Here is a 15271-nt window from a genome sequence, read left to right on the forward strand (position 1 = left end):
ATAGGTCAAAGCTTAACATCTCATATCTATAAATTGTCGTTTCTAGTTTCAATCGTAGCCGGAATCCCATAATTAGTTTCTTATGTCGTCCTGATCGTTCTGTCAGTGTAACAAATCGCACAATGCGCCGCTTCGCAATTTAAGGACATTGGCTTTCCTAATGCAGTCGACAAAAGGTGTGATCTTACCATCTCTATAGATAAACCAATTACTGCTTAAGTTAATCACACCTGTATACAAATTGAAAGTTACGTCATCAACACGGCAGGAAAAATCGTCTCCTGCCTGTCTTCGAACTAACGCAGTACTTCGAATTCGTTTTCAAAACGGTCTGGAAGATCGCTATGTGTCCGACTGCTTAGTTGGTTAAATTTACACGATATTGAGATCAGCACTACGTAAACATAACTGAGTTTCTGCGAAATCCATCAAACTTTCCGTCGGAGTCTATCAAATCCAAATGAGTGTCAGACCACAATGATACAACTATAGGTAGTTAATTAGGTCAATTCTGTTTAGTTTAGCTTTCACCGTTAATTAAATAGTCACGTCAGCCCTCGTCAGACCCCGAGTATTTCACTCTGAAAGGCGATATTTCATGCTTGAACTTTCATCTGATGACCAATCCGTTTTGAAGCGCTTTCGTTGTCGGCCCTTAGCACCTACACGTAGATTAGTTAGGCAGCTTTTTACGCCTCGGTCGATGATTCTGGGCGAAGATGCGTTCTAGGGCGGGCGTGCATGAAAGCTGCGGGTATCTGACGACGGCGGCGACGACGACGACGACGACGACGGAGGATCATGTTGGCTCGCGTACACAGAGAGTACAGCAGTTATTCTAAGTTAGGCCCCTCCCCAAGTTATTCGGCTTGCACGTAGTGTTACTGAATAGTCAAGTGCTTGTATATGGAATCATTTGTTTCGTAACAGCCTTCAGTAATATCGAACCTATGTATTGGCCTTAGTGCAAGTCTACTTGAGGTAAATAAGTAATCATATAGAAAGTCAATGGATAACGATCCCTTATCAAGCGCTGAGAGCAAGCGGACAGTTTATTAAGTGACGAAATGACCACGACGCCGCTCATGAAAATAAAACATATCGAGGTCCTAAAATGAGGTGAAGATTTCAAAAACCTGTTGCCGATAAGCATAAAAAAATAGAGAAGATCCCGCTTGCACTTCGAACGATGTTTTCGATTACTTGTGCTATAAACGTGTCACGGAGCGTGCATTGTTGGAACGTTTATTTATATGCCTGAGAAGTTTTTATAGTGGACCCAGAATAAAAATGTCTGAAGAGTATTCCGATTGCCATACACTCTGTTACCTCTTGACCCGCTCCTCATTTTTTGATACCTAGATTAAAAAATAATCTCTACGTTTAAAAAGGCTAGGCCAGAGTAATCAGTCTCGAATGGACATACCATTTAAGCGTCTAACTTGTATGAATTCGGTAACTTTGGCCACTTTGAATCGCTAGACCAACTTAGGCAGTTCCACGCAGCTTACGGTGTCAGACCGATTCAAACTTGTCATCGAATTATCGACCCTCTACTGCTAAAATTTAGCCATTTCGCCGGCTCAAGCAGCTCGGAAAAACAACCTCATATTCCGTACGAACGAGTTTATGGTCTGATTAACAAAACCGTTAACAGTAAATGCGTACTTTTATCTCGGTAATATTTTGCGTCATTTAGTCAACATGGAATTCGCAAAAAAGGTCACCCAAAACGACTCAAGCCTTTGGTTCTATATATAATAATACCAATAGCGTCAGGATAATCATTCAGGCCGCTAGCTTAGCGTAGGCACATAATCGAGTGCTATTAATAAACTAATGTATCAAGCGTATAACATACTTTTTTCCATCTGTTCTATCTAGAGCATTTCTTTCTTCACAAAGTTCAGACCAATTTCCGCTACCGCTTACGGCAACAGCGGCTTATCAAATCGTACGCGTTACATCATCGTCAGATATATTCGTGAGCCTATGCTTTTGTTGGGTGCCACCGGCAGTGGGTAGCCTTTATGTTCTGTACCGCCGCCGGACCTGTCGTTATCGAAACCTGATTTCGTATGAATCGTGTGACGTCGATCTCTGTTCTTCCACGCAGTCCCACGAACTTTTTTCCTCACTCTAGACTCAGGAAACCGGAAATGTATGTGAAAACCAACTACGGCTAAGCGGGGACCTGTTATATAACTGGCAATGGTTTGCGATATTAGACCATCTTTCTCTTTTTCTTAATGTCTCTAGATTTCGGCTGATTGATTTTGCCGCATTCGTTCGTTCCGTCCGTTGCCGGTGTCTTCGGTAGTGTTGCTTTCTCTATGGTCATCGATCGTGTTCATTGTTTTTAGCAGTGCAAAGAAATCGCAACTCCATAACATCTGCAGCGACACTGACGACAAATGCAACGACGCGACAATTCTCTGCCACCACCGCTGACCTTTACTACGAAGATCGCCAGCTGCAGCTAGTACGCGCGGTAAGATAAGTAGGCTGGGCGATAGAAACGCAGGTGACCAAAGCGGAATCCCGCGCCGGCGAAGACAACACTAGAACTAGTCGTAATTGTCTCCTCAACTCTTGCCAAATAGAGGTGATGTTTTTGACACAAGTGTATAATCTGGACGACGATGATATAGACAGCATAGACTAGCCAGCCAAACGGTCTAGTCGGCTACGGTGGATTAACGACCAATCGCGGCAAGCCTAAAAGCCTAGGCAGATACATTGGTAACCGTAAACAAAGCCTTGCTGATCGCCGTCAGCGCGCTAGAAAACATTTCAATTTGTTGACCATCAAGCTTTCGGGACGGAACGGCTGCAGCGGCATCCGGCAACACGGTACAACACCTGCTTCCATCAATAATCGTCGTCCGATCGCGTGAACGTTTTGCTACTGTTGAACGCAGACTACCAATTTGATGTTTCATTACTATACGTCGTTCTCTTTTCCCTCGTTACCGTATAAGTGATACCTGTTACGGACAGCAGCAACAATAGCAAAAAAAAAAGTCTCAATGCGGAATAGAAGAAACGAGTCGTTCCTTTCTAGGCTATCGAGATTTCGCACGGGTGTCGACTAGCGGAGGAGAAAGGTCCATTGATTGGTTCAGCTCAATACAGGACATTGGCGTCTGCAGGGTTGATCAATAGTTGATTTTTCTTATCATCATCATTACACTGAGGACGCGGGTGCTGTGTCAATAGGCAGTGGTGAGTACAGAGAACAAACGAATATGTATATATGCAAGCTAACGCAAAAGTCTCTTGATACATATAGACACATATATCTATATATATATACAATGTTTACTGTAATACATTTGTAGCTACCCAGTAAGTCAGCAGTTTCACACTCGGTCATGTCATTAATCAAACATCCGACGCAAGCTAGTCATTCAGCGATAATTTGTGGATGACCAGCCCGGGCAGCACCATTGGCGTGAGCGTTCCATCCCCTCTCCAGTAGTTCAGATGCGTCAGCCATTTTACGAGATTTCGATAAGGGGGATGTAGAGAATGGCAGAACGTCAAATAGCCTGCGCATTAGTACGCTCAAGCCAGCTCCACGTTTGAACCACCGTTTATGACACTTGTGACACTGTCACTCGGAGAGATGGGGCACAGACACTCATCATACGGCAAGAAAACCGCACGCGGGTGGTCCTCGCGCTGCAGCGTGAGCAGCCGACACGTCGTCTGCAGCGGGGCGTCAACACTCGTCTATACCGTGAGCGGCAATCGCAGTACTGGAAAAAAAGCCTTCTTCAATCGCTCAATTACCGGTCAACTGTCGCCTAGATCTGAAAGACGAGCAAGAATGATTCTCCGTTCGGCAAGCGACGACGGCAATGGTAATTATTCGAGGGTGTTTTGCCTCTACTTTCTTCTATTTTAGCAGGAAACTGAGCAAAAGAGAATGAGAGAAATTAGAGGAGTCTCGTTTGGTAGTGGCCAGTAACCTGCCGGCATGTTAGGATGGTTGGCAAAACTTGTCAAGGGCTGTAGTGATCCACATTTGTATGTCATCTAAACACTAGGATATAGGCAAAAGCCAGAAAAAACTAAAAACAACTGATAAAAAGAGACCAAAAGGGTCATTTTCAACGCGTGGGTGGGTGGCTACAGTGCGAAAAAAGACGGCCCTTTGAAGAACATGTTCACATTTCGCTAATATTATAGCATAAATCCATTTTACCTTTATGTTCAGTATTTGTAGCTTACCTTACTTGCCATAATGACTGAGCGTCTACGCCCTGTTGACTCTAGTCTTTTGCGGATCGTGCGTTATCATACGAACGTTGATCCTCTCCTAACCTACAATAACATATCTGAAACTTTTCATAAGGCTGGTCGCTTTTAAATCTCGACCTTCGTGGCAACGTGTATTGCCCAGTACCCCACGAATAGACAAAGGCTATCAGCTAATAATGTATATGCAGCGACCAAACAGTGTCATCTACTAATCGCTCCTTTAGAAAGGTGCTCATCAAATTACGCCGCGTGCCTGTTCTTAGTGACTGACGTGCCATTCGATGCTAGCGTCAGTGGGGTTCCGCTATTGTCTGCACCCACCGGTCGGCCGCCTACACGTCAGATAATACGTCTATACGATACATCAAACTAAGGCCTGTGTCGTCTCCGATTTTTGGTGGTCTCGCGGTTGTAGCGCCATTACCAGCGGTGGTTGTCGTTCATTCCTAGTCTTAAGCTCTTATCCTTTTTCGTGTTCTTTATTATGGTTCCGATTCTCAGCAGAGCTCGTAAACTCTTGTTGTTCTAATACCAACGCAAAACGAGGGTGGTAGGAAATGCTCTGAAGCGAGATGGCCGGGGGAAAGGCCATCAAGGAGGAACTGCTCGCGACGTCGTTGCGGCAAATACACACCGCTACTGCGGTCGCTGCTGGCGGCGATCACAAACAGAAGCGGCCGTTGTCTTTTACAAGATTGTCTATTTCTCCCTGTCGTTTTTATAGCAATGAACAGATCTGCAGCAAGTGGCAACCAGTTCAGTGCCAGCAGTCGCTCAGATAGCCTTTCGCCAAGCTGCAGTAAAGGGGTCATTCAATAAATTCACATAAAGAGTAAGAAAATGCGAGACTCCAAAGGGAATCCGGATGGATCTGACATGTACGGTTCTAAGATGGGCATGGACAAAGCCTCCCGTCTCCAAACATATCCCACACGACAACATCTTCTAGTGCCAGGCAGACAAGGCTTGCCTCAAGCCTTTACAGTAAATTTCTGCGACTGTTGACACGAGAAGACCAAACGCAAAAGAGCGAAAAGGTGGCGTTCGTATGTTCTATCCGAGCACTAGAGGAACTAAGAGGACTAGTAGAACAATAGACTCGAGATGAAAACCAGGGGGCAGCACAGATGTAGAGTGACTGTAAACGCTAGGATTGGCCACGAATCACTTTCATCGGTCCGTCTTCCCATTTTCGCTGTAGTTTGTTCCGTAATACGGCATCGCCCATTGAAGCAGCTGTAGAAGCAACAGTTAGACTCAACAGAGATGAGAAGGAAACAAGGCAAATCAACTGGGACAGACTGTTACATAGTCTGACTGAGCTGAACCAGGCGAATACTGATTGTAGCTATGGCACGGAGTGGAGAGAAGGACAGGAAATGGAGAGAGGCAAAAGAAAAAGCAAAAGCCCGCGCGACTAAGGTAGGGCACAGTAATTTGTTATCGATGACTAGATAGCCGAGCCGCGTTTTGCGTCTGCGGGGCAAAGGCTCATCCCCACACGAGGTCACGAGCCGATGAGGCTTTAAGGGTCTGACGACAATAGCAGCAGTAACATGCGGCTATTTCAAAGTATTTTCCTGTAGCGTCATAGACCAATATACACAGCACACAGCCATACACGAACAAATAAAGGTACATCTCGAAAAACAGGTACTAACATCACAGTGCGTATGCCCAAAGCGAAAGAAAGCCTAAAGTTCTTTGCCGTGGCATGAACTCCTCTCTCGAACATCGATCGATGATGCGTCTGATGATCGACCTGGCAAAAATCAGGGGACCCAGGCAGGCAAAACAACGGACAAACTGATAGACTTGGATGTCGGCCGTATTAGCAGCAGGACCGGCATCGTCGCTTGCGTGCGCGTTTTATCTAGTTCTTCTCCACTGTCTGCCGCGGCAAAAACAGCAAGGGTACCAATAACAGCTGCGGCCATAACACGCTCTCGTCACGGGTTTTCTCCCTTCCGATCTCCTTTAGCATTTCGCAGCTCTCTCTGTTGAGCTTTGCGAATTCATCACCTTATATCTCCAGGTCGAACTCCAGACTCTAATAGGCGGTGGCGACGCGCCAACAGACATTCGTTAACAAATCTAAGAGAAAAACAGACCTGACGGGGCCATTTGCTGCACCACTAAGCGTCTTGGTGGCTTAATGAAGACAACGGTCTATCTCTTACCGGTAGCAGCAGTATCGGCGCCAGAAGCGGTCGGCGTAATACTAGCCGGCCTGTGATACGGCACGTTGGCCAATATTTACTATTAAAAGAAAAAAAAGACGAAAAAAATGCTACGCATCCTGGAAGAATTTATCAACTGCATGAGACTGGTGTGCTATGGGTACTGTCTCTATGGTAGAGTGCTATATGTACATTATATCATAATAACGATATTCGTAAGAGCGAAAAAAAAAATACCGTAACAGCTTCACGCACACGTAACTCATCACGATTGTTTGCACGTGCTAATCGTAGGTCGACGGAACGGAAAATTGAATTCCTCTACCTTGATGTGCCTATCTATCTGCCGAAATAGACTATGGTAGTCAGTTGTCCGGCACATTGAATTATGCGAATCGGCCTTGCAGGAACGGACGTTTGTTTGTTTTCAAGATAGCGTCGCTTTTGTCTAGGACCCGTAGCTCCGTTGGCAAAGTACGGACGCTGGTGTGGAATCGTCAACAAGGTGAAGATGAACGTTTTGGCCTGACCTAACCGTACCAACTGACGACAAAGCCTGAACCGCTGTAAGTGCCAACATCACTTGCCCCCCTGCCCAACGACCCCCAATAGGAAGCACCGAATAGGTCTGAGAGCTTGAAAAGTGTTACTAAAAGAAAAACAAGTAAGCTATGTCTATTTAATTGTAAACGAAAGGTACAATTTTCGCCGAGTAGCGCAATGCCCACGACAAAAAAACTGTGTTGCATATTATAGTACAGATATATAGATGCATGTTTAAATGCAACAAACACCGTTCCGATGTCGAACCTTTTTTGAGTGTTGATTTATGGGAAAATTTAACTTTTTATTATCGACCAGTATGCTCTATAGTGAAATTAGGACTGTATCATACTTTCTTTTGTGAATTTCAAGCTGTCCGAGTGTAGTTTTTTACGTTTTTTTTAGATGAAAGTGACTGAAAGCTATCAGAAAAAAAAATAGTAAAAGGAAACGAAGCTCACCTTGAATAAACGCTCTGATCAAAGTTATTCTTGATTAGTAGAAGTAATTTACGTATATATTGCCTTTATAGCGTGTGGCGCTTTATAGAGAAAGCACTGTATCTCATTAACGAGCACTATATGAATAGGTATTTGTATATATCCGAGAAGGCACACACAATCCTTGGCAGTATCACAGCATAATTCTGCTCTAAGTTATTATCGCCGCTCCCATCTAAATTATTAGAGTGGATAGGAAGCTTGTTATCATTACGAGTTTAGTGGAACTAGCTGGATTTTGTACACATCTTAAATGCGCTTCTCGCCTTTATAGACGTTGGAAAAGCTTCCGATGGAACACACATACCGTACAGATACAGACACGCCAACCCAAATCGTAAAATCACACCAGCCTTTTCCTTACAGCTGTTTCCTAGGTTCCTAAGACGTATTTCGCTTGTTGAAAATGTTACGAATCTTTGTAATTTTGCCTGGATACAGACGATTGCCGTATGCTCGACGCTACAACAGCTGTTGCCTTTTTTTCGTGCGTTTCGATCCCTTTGCGTATTTTTCCTAAATCGTCGATCTGGCAGCCCGTTCCAGGAGTTACGTTTCCGCGCAAACGGCGCTACGCGCGGTTCTCTTCTTACGAAAAGCGACAACCGCGATGACAGCCGATAGCGGCGTGCTCGGCCTGACCGTTACCACTATGTCGGCGGCTAAACTCTTCCTAAGTAAGTAGTTCCTTGATTTTAAGTTTGGCACATGTATCCCTTAACCTAAGATAAAGTAAGGTAGCTGTGGGGCAGTGTAGGTGACAGCGCAAGCCGGCGGACTTGATCCTTTGTTGTTGTTGCTGCTGCTGCTGCTGCTGCTGCTGTTATCGGCACGTGGCATTTTGACGTTACAGCCGACAGCCGCCTCTGGAACCACGAATGACTGCTCCTTGTATCAATAAATTAACGAACCTTGCTGTTTTTACCAATGGATACAGTAAAGGTAGTTGAGCTTTTCTGTCTGTACACGCCCGTTCGTCTGGTTCTAGCTAAACCAGTTAAACTAGCACTCGTTTGGATGGCGATAATCGTGGCGGGACCGTGGTTGCCGTCAGTGGGCGGTCAGCCGGACGCTCGCTGACAGTCAGTCGTCTCGTTGGCTGGCTGGTCTGTTGGTTTGCGGCGGGTCTCTGCGGCGGGGAGCCCGCAACTCGGCCCTCAACGATCGACGCTGCGCGCTGAGGCTGGCTGGGAAGAGACGGATGCCGAGTGAACGGTCCCTGCTCGCGATGCCACCAGAGTGATGCCTCGGGACGGCGGCGAGGGGATCAACGAATTGCCCTTTCCCTCGGCTTACTACTGCTTCTGCGGTGCTTGGCGCCCGGCGCCCAGACAGCTAGAGATGGCCACAGACAGGCAAACGCCAAGCAACTGGCCACGACGGCCAGTGGGCACAGGATGAGACCAGTCGAGGACAGCCGACCCACGTTATCCGGTATTCAGCATAGAACGAAGATGTACAGACATCCAACGGTGGCTGGTACCGACCGACTGTCGCGTCTCTTGGCTCTGTCTTGCTCTCTCTCTCTCTCGCGGGTGTATCTCGGCCCTAATACTTGTAGTATAACAGTGCCCTACGATCGCCCCCATACCTGCAGACCGACGAACCTACCAACGGCTTAGAAGCAATGCTTGACATCAATCTGTACGTGCCAAACTCTAATTTGAACAGTGAGTTTCCATAGCAAGGCAATAACTGGTTTTCTCTCTAGCTTTCTCTCTCTTCAAGGGCTTGATTAGAGCGGAAACAAAAGCGATGACAATGGCTATTGAATTATAGACACTTTTTCCTAACTAGATCAAATGTAAATTAATTAAATTTTTTGGGTATTGCTAAATTTGATTGTGAACATCGTACTCTTGCTCATTACAGGAGTCATCATGAATGGTGACGTTAAAAGTGATAATATAGCAGCATCCCACATATATATAGCTCGTCATAGGTCTTCGGTCGAGTGGCCATAGTCAGCCATTATGGGATAGATATTCAGTGTGCAGGAAAGACACGCTGCTCTTTATAACAGGACTCTCCTGTCATCTGTATGACGTGGCAGATGACTTGTTACGGGTACTTATCAGTAAGTGATAGTATTTTAATGGCGAAATACTTCCATACAGGGGTGGACCACACGCCTATCGCTTGCTGACCTGCGAGTACAATTTGTTTGCCAGAAACCGCTATCCTATCCCAACAAATAGCCGTGATAACCATGTTTACTGATTGAGGTTTAATCATCCTATTACGCAAGAATCTAGAAACTCACACGGAAATAGAACATTTATCAAGGTGGTTTAAATAGAAAGGTTATCCGGCCGTGTATGACCTTCTACTCGTACCGTGTTTCTCTTTAGTACGCCCAATTTGCATTTCGGACATATCCCAGGTGATTAACCGCGCATTGCTTGGGTAGCTTTTCGATTTTCTTAGGAAGAATTAGATTTAATATCAGCTCGGCAGGCGTGCCGTAAACTTTCTGCATAGAGTTTTGATCTCAAAACGCTATAAACTTGTAACTGAAGGGGCGCTTGTTGCGGATGTTTGAATATCCATATTGGATAATACATTTTCTTAAAGTGGAACGCGAACGAATGTGCGGCGGAACCTTCATATTTCTTACGTAATACGAGACGTAATATGGCCATAGGTAACGTAAGTAACTTTACCTTAACAAGTGTCTGCTGGTCAGGCGAAAAATTCAACAAAAATTTTGCAAATTGCCAGTGAAGCCTGTGAAGGACACGCGGGATCTTTTTCACTTATCCGGCCATTGGCCTGCAGAAACACAGCTTTACAACGAAAAACTCTGCAGAGTTTTTACGGTTAATATCGATTCGGCACCTTTGCTGCACGTACAAGTCATGGAACAACCCGTATCTATATGTTCCATATGAAATAACAGTGCTGACCCAATGACACCATCCAGTTCACTGCTTCAGTCAGTCGCGTGCTTCCTGGTATTGCCATAACAACGAATAGCAAGACGTTCGATCGAGATCTAGAGAAGACGCCATCTTGAAGTTCATGTATAAAATGCCCCAAATCTCAGCCGCTTCCTGCGAGTGCGCAATGCACTCGTGCTATGTTAACTAAGTGCTAAGTTAGCAGCCAATTGCCAGTCATAGATTGTGTCGATTTCGTGAAACGTTTCGTATATGTGATACATACTAGTTTTGAAATTTTCCATGTTCGCCTATTTCAAGGGAGACACTTCGAAAAAACACAAGGATCCTGAACACGCACGATCATCATTAGTATATGTAACTTTTAATTTACTAATCGTATTTTAATTATAAAATGGCACAATTTGCGCAGAGATGTTTTCGCAGGTTGCGCTGACAGGCTTTCCCTATTTGTCTGCGGCTCTTACGGCTCACTCCGTACGTAACCTGCATCAATATAGTCAGCGATATTTAAGGTACACTGCCCGATGAGATGTAAATATATATACACTTGCTAGATATATCACACATCCTAATGTAAAAATATTAGAATTCAAAGATGGCTAGGTTGTCGCGCGCATGAAGATATATACGTGACTACTAAAGCCGTTCAATGAATAGCGTACAGTGCTAACTTATCATAGTTATAAATCAGAACTTGCTAGCCATTGTTGCGGCACCAACAAAGAATCAGCAACGTACAAACGATAGTTTTTATAACAAAAAAATATTATAGGATAATTTCGAATCGAAAAGCGACATCTGACGGTGATATCGCTTCTAGCACCAGACTGGGCTTCAAGGTCTGCTGCATAAATTATGACACCTATAATCTGTGTAAGTGATCGATTAAATTTCCTCCTAAGATAGCAGCGAAAAACGCCGATGAGCCAGCGATAGGCCCGCGTAGGTTGCCTCGGTTTTGCCAATTGAGCAATCGAAAACAGCTCTCGGCGGTACCGGATCGCTTGTTTTTCTAGCCAAATATATATACGACGACATAATACACAACAACGTTATCTATAGCGATTTCCGTATTACTGCATATATATATATATATTTCTGCTTAACTATCAACTCGTCAGAAAAATATCCGTACCTACAGATTTGTATCTCAAACAATGATCCGTAAAAGGCCTTCTGTGCAACACGTGTTGATAAAATATTATAATTTGGTTATCGTGTTCGTGGCATTGTTTCATTGTTCGATCGAACAGCGCAGGAAAACGCATCATTTTCAGTTACCATCCAGTGTGAAAACTATAAAACTATCCTATGTTTGCTTTTTTTTTTTTGCCATCGATACGAAGCTCGTATACACGGAAGGAATCCTATGAAAGTTGATTCGTACGTTCAGTTTGATTAATAATATAGCGTTACTTTCAGATACAGAATGAACGGGCAGAATGAATGATGCAGAGACTTCATCGAGAGGTTGTTACAGAGGCGTGAACAAACCAATGCCTTTTTCAACTGTGCCGTCGAAAACTGATAAGTGCCGGCGGCATTTCTGTTCTGTGCAATCGTAACATGAAGTTAGGCACTACTCAAGGAAACGAGCCGGCCAGTCGTGACCTGATAACGTGGACGTGGCATCAATCTCTCACTGGTACTCATTTAGAAAGTGCGAAACAGAACTCGTTTCATTAGGTTGAATTGTGTGTACAGGTGGCAATAATGTGCGTACATATAACGTTTCAGTGTCGCATCTATACGTGACTCTCTACGATACAGTGTAGGCACGCTTCGCAGCACCTTGATGTTGAGCAAAATGTGTCATATTTCGAAACGGGGGTGAGTGAAGTCTGCCCTCTAACAAATTCACAGGCTGACAGCCGCATATCGTATTGAATTTGGCCAGCGGTCTCCCGCAGGGAACATTCGTTCGTCCGCTATTATTATTAATACTGAAAGGAAACTGTTCCTTGATTTAGGGCACAATGGCGCCCCATGACGGCAAACGCGGAAGGCTCGTCGTTAGGATATCATGTATCAGCTATTGTCCGAAGTGTTCGCGGGAGTCGAAGCACGACCGAAATCGAAAATGCCCGATAATTTACCGTAGTGCGACTAAGCATAGAACTGGTAAGGAGACGGAAGCACGTTCTTGTATTGCAGAACAAGGAATATGCAATAGGATAACCGCTACACGAGCTTCACTTCTGAACAAGGCACAAAGATACATTCCTGACGATACGCTGTTCTCAACACGTGTCGTAGCGGCTTAATTTAGCGCTTAGGCTGATTAGTGCTTGAACTGAAAAAAGAAAAATAGAAGCTTTTTGCGGACGATATAGCCAAAACACTCGATTTGTCTTAGCTGCCTTTGAACTGTTCGAGGAGCAAACGTTCATTACGAATGCGGAACGAATGGTAGAAACTTCCGCTCCGGGAGACGTCCCGGTTTAGATTTAACTGCGCTGGATTTCTATTCCATAGACGTGCTGTGATCGAGCGAGGATCTAACAGCTGTTGAGAGAACAACGCTGACCCGTCTAACGTCGTTACTAAAAAGGCGTTCAAAAATATGAATGGGAATATTTGGACATGGGGTCTGCGGATGGTTGAAGCCCCGTAATCGACGTGAGTAGTAGTCTCATTAAATAAATACGTCACTCACCGATGCCCTTTCGAAACGTGCGGGAGATGCCACTCATGCATCTGATTCGATTTATGCACAGCTCATAAATGAAGTTGTATCAGAAATGTAACGTTACAATCCAGTTTAAGGCTTGCTTTGAAAATGGCCCGGTTAAACTTACCTTATCAAATCGTCCCTAGGTTAGTTTAGCAGAGGCATATGTTGAACTGGACGTGTGATAAATTTAGAGTGAAACTAGTATCTCAGCCGGCCCACTGCTTCCAGTTGATATAATTGTGGCGATGCAAAATTTTTTTAGAATACGATAAATTAATCACGGATACGCAAAATGAAAATATGATAGCTCGAGGCCAAACTTTTAGCGACAATTCAAGTGCCCCTGATTTGTCCTTTGCCAGTACATCGCAACAAAAACTGGCCGATCGTGACTCCTTCAGCCCAGATAGGTTTAATCCTCATTTTAACATAAACAGTAAAAATATGTTTTTGTCAAGAAGGGGCGTTGTAAACAATGAACAGACATAATGACCGTCAATCATCGTCTGCATCGATACGCGGCAGTTCCTTCTGTTACTTTTTCTCAATAAAACAATCGTTTTAAAAAATGGCGCCCACCGCTTACTGCTGCTGTTGCTATGATGGCCATATCATTTTAACAATGGACTCGTTCAGCATTCGGAATCATTGCAACTATTTCTCGGTGGAGTGTTTTCGTCCCTCGTTGATACGCGCCCTGCTGGTCTGTAGATCAATCGTTTTTGTCAGCAACATGTTGGCAGAGATGAACGGCGGCATATATATAGGATACGAGAGACACGCCGACACGAGGCGGCGTTGTCACAAATGAGTCTTGACTTTATCAGGGAAAGCGTACTGTCATAGGAAGTACGGATGACTATGTAATCACTCCATTAATCGTATGGCATAGATATCACATGAAACCACATGGGGGAGAAACTGACTTTCGGATGGATATAGACATAAGATGACCGGTGCGTATAACAAACGTACGCAGAAAATTACAGAAAATATTCGCTGCAACGGTGTCTGGATATGTAAGGAGTCTGTAGTACCCTGTAGAATCGCAGTGTGTCCGTATTGAATGCATGTATCAGCAAGGTGTTTACATTGCAGCAATGGACCGCGATGTTCTTCGAATAGATTTCCACGATCTGGTCATGTTCTCTGTAAAAAAAACGCTCGCTGTTTTAGGAATCGTACGCAAAGTTAGAGAATACGAGGTCTTGTGCGCCACGTACTATAGCCATTTCGTATGCGCTTGGAAGAAACACGCCACACCGTATAGTTCATGCGAACGGAAGATAAAGGCCACTTGTTGACAGATGATCAGTGTATTATTAAGAATGGAAGAGAATGAAGCTTCATCTGCAATGTTTAATTCATTTGGACAGATGCTGAACATGCAATCCGCTCACAGACTAACCATGGAACACTGGCGTCCTTTCAGTGATAATGTTCTAATACAACAAAGCACACTGTCCACAAAAATGAACCTATCGTGCTTACGTCGTAATTTTACGTCGCTACTCACGTGCACGATCCACTGCCTCGGATCCTTTCCGTTACGCTAGGCGGTATTTTACGTTTTTGTTGGTTTATTTTTCTGTTCTGCTTGAGTCATAACTGATGAGATAATCGCTCTATATAATATGATAGCAGCACTGAACTAACCGCGTAGTGGTCGTCGATATTACTGTTAGCTAGCTCCTTACTTCTCAATAGTAAAATAGCCATATTTGTGAAATCGCAACATTGATTAATTAACTAATTGTAATTATAATTAACTACATAACAGACAAACAACGAGAAAGATTTGAATTTAGTAGAGATGTGCCAGGAATTCGATGTTAGTTTTGTTTCACGTAATTTTTAAGAGGGGAGCAGATACCTACGCATGTTCATGCTCGGCGATAGGCTGGACGCAGAGTACATATCGCCTATTTGAACGATGACTAAAACTTGAAAAACCCAAACTCGGTTAGAAAAATTACTGGTTTCTGTTAGAGTTTTGAACCGTCAAGGGCTTTTTGCCCACATTATATATATTAGACTAAGTAGCAGTATAGCTTGACTGTGATGAGTATGAATTGAGTTTATCAATTTTGTAAACGTTTCTTCGTACTCAACAATGAACAATCAACACAGATCAACTATTAGTACATCTTTCGTTGTTAAATAAATATTAATACTCTATTTTGCGAATAGATCCTAAACAAAGTA

The 15271-nt window shown here is 44.0% G+C and overlaps 1 protein-coding gene and 1 long non-coding RNA gene across 2 annotated transcripts in view; one reads left to right on the forward strand and one right to left on the reverse strand.

Moving 5' to 3' along the window:
* The window catches only part of LOC111270973 (uncharacterized), a 34984-nt gene extending 27451 nt beyond the window's left edge, over nucleotides 1–7533 (reverse strand). Inside the window, exon 1 of the mRNA XM_022851473.2 lies at nucleotides 7451–7533. The gene's annotated coding sequence lies outside the window, so the exon portion shown is untranslated. The remainder of the gene's footprint in view (nucleotides 1–7450) is intronic.
* LOC147752055 (uncharacterized) lies at nucleotides 979–15244 on the forward strand. The gene is made up of 3 exons (XR_015315137.1): nucleotides 979–3225; nucleotides 6854–8166; nucleotides 11815–15244. It is a non-coding gene; the product is annotated as an uncharacterized LOC147752055 (long non-coding RNA).
* Nucleotides 15245–15271: the final 27 nt, after the last annotated feature.

Source organism: Varroa jacobsoni, unplaced genomic scaffold (genome assembly GCF_002532875.2).
Source record: "Varroa jacobsoni isolate VJ856 unplaced genomic scaffold, vjacob_1.0 contig00228, whole genome shotgun sequence".
In the NCBI taxonomy this organism is placed as follows: Eukaryota; Metazoa; Arthropoda; class Arachnida; order Mesostigmata; family Varroidae; genus Varroa; species Varroa jacobsoni.